General features: G+C 42.3%; 1 pseudogene; it reads right to left on the bottom strand.

The window, feature by feature from the left end:
- Positions 1–856: 856 nt before the first annotated feature.
- On the bottom strand, positions 857–1480 carry LOC110330989 (annotated as a pseudogene).
- Positions 1481–2392: the final 912 nt, after the last annotated feature.

Below are 2392 nucleotides of genomic sequence, written 5' to 3'. Positions count from 1 at the left end.
GACACCTTCGGTCTCATCTATATAGGCCCTAATTCCACTCATAAGAATTCTGTACTCATGATATGTCATCTTCTAAAGGTCCGACTTACCATATTCCACACAGGGATTAGATTACAAAATTTGAATTTGATGCTAGCGGTAGAGAAGGTCACACTATAATCATTGAGTGAGAATCTGGAAATAACACTGGTAAATAATACAATTAAGCCCTACAGAGAAATTTATAGCCTTAACAATAAAGGGCCAGTTAGATTTTTTTCTCCTTTAGGATGGAATAGCAGAGATTCAAAAACAAGTCCTGGACAACAGCATTTGGGAGTGAGGAGGTCAGGATAGCAGAAAGAGCATTACTGAGGTGAAGAGGGATTACAGTGTGGAAAAGGGATGCTCCCCCCCTTCCATGCAGGCGCTCAGCTGGCACACATGCCCATCGTCAGCCGTTCCTGCCTGTCCCACTTGTAATTCCTTCTCAATGAAAAAGCCCAGGAGAAACAAGTGGAAGTGGTGGTAATAAAGCTGATAGAATGCTTTCAATGAGAATCTTAGTAACTTAAGTGAACATCTTCCCATTCTAGCCTTGACCTCAGTACTTGGTTAATATAGGTTTGTTGACTTCTTTTCCTTGGTCTTCCAGAGTTTCAAGGTACTTTACTTTCTGAAGTAAAGATTTCTCTATTAAGATTTACTAAACTTAATTTGCTTTGTGTTTTGTCTTCACAAATAAATGTCTCCATAGCAGCAAGTCAGTATCCATTATCATGAGACATGCTTTCAAAGAAATTTGACGCTCCTTCATGAATTATTTGCTTTCCAAGTAATTAATTTGCCAACTGTAAGTAAAGTTCACAGCTCTCTATTAAAATTTGAACCACTCTGTTATGTAAACTCAATTAAATGGTGAAACCTCACGACTTTCATGGCAGTCATCAAAAACTACAGCGTTCACATGGTGCCCGGACCAAGCCTGTAGGGGGAGGATTGAGTTGACTGTCTGTCCTGTACAGTTTCTTGTGTCCAACATGTGCCAACAGTGCCATACTTACAGCAATGAGAGTCATCTCTACTTTCCCTTCATAAATGTGTTCAAGATGGTTTCAATGTCCTCTATGGACGACTCTATCTTGCTGATGCTCAATTCACAGATGTACTTCTACACTTCTGTGGTGAAACTAATGAACTGTCTCTTTGTAGCATTGGGTTTTAAAATACCCTGGTCAATGTACCAGTCTGCAACAATAGTTACAGAGCTTAAAACCTTTTTTTATTTTTTATTTTTTTTAAAGGAGTCTGCTACAAATTTTAAAGTTTTGATAAGCTTTTTACTTTCCAAATTCTTGAGAATTTTGTTGGTTTCTGTTACTTTTGCATCAAATTTCTCTGTTTCATATTCCTTTATTTCCTGCATTCTCCACAATTTGATAGACTAGTTTTTCCTGTTATTAGACCCCTTCATTTTGTTAGCATTCTGAGAATCCTTCATTCTATCTAGGGGCCTTTATCACTTTTTAAAAATTTATTCTTTAATTTTTTTTTTTTACAGTCCAGGCTTTATCCCCCTCCCAGTCCACCCTCCTACTATTCTACATCTCACACCTCCTCCCCCAGCCCCCATCTCCAAGAGGTTACCCCACCCCCATCCCACCAGACTTTCCCACTCCCTGCCCCCTAAGTCTCTCAAGGGTTAGGTGTGTCTTCTCTGACTGAGTCCAGACCCAGCAGTCCTCTGCTGTGTATGTCTTGGGGGCCTCATATCAGCTGGTGTATGCTGCCTGGTTGGTGGTTTAGTGTCTGAGTGTTCTTGAGGGTCCAGGTTACTTGAGACTGCTGGTCTTCCTATAGAGTCGCCCTCCTCCTCAGCTTCTTCCGGCTTTTTCCTAATTCAACCACAGGGGTCAGCAGCTTCTGTCCATTGATTGGGTGTAAATATCTGCATCTGACTTTTTCAGCTGCTTGTTGGATTTTTCGGAGGGCAGTAATGATAGGCCCCTGTTTGTTAGTACACCCAAGTATCAGTAATAGTATTAGGCCTTGGGGCCTCTCCCTGAGCTGGATCCTACTTTGGGCCTGCCACTGAACCTCCTTTTCCTCTGGCCCTTCTCCAGTTTTGTTCCCGCAGTTCCTTCAGATAGGAACAATTCTGGGTCAGAGTTTTTTTGACTGTGGGATGGCAACTCCACCCTTCTCTTGATGCCCTGTCTTTCTACTGGAGGTGGGCTCTACAAGTTCCCTTTCCCCACTGTAGGGCATTTCATCTAAGGTCTCTCCCTTTGAGTCCTGAGAGTCTCCCACCTCCCAGATCTCTGGTACATTCTAGAGGCCCCCACCCCCACCCCATCTCCTGGGGTTGCCTTGCTGCTGGCACTGTATCACTCTTTCTTTCTTTTTTTTTTTT

The sequence above is a fragment of the Mus pahari genome, chromosome 13 (assembly GCF_900095145.1).
Source record: "Mus pahari chromosome 13, PAHARI_EIJ_v1.1, whole genome shotgun sequence".
NCBI lineage: Eukaryota > Metazoa > Chordata > Mammalia > Rodentia > Muridae > Mus > Mus pahari.
This window is presented reverse-complemented; position numbering and strand designations above follow the sequence as displayed.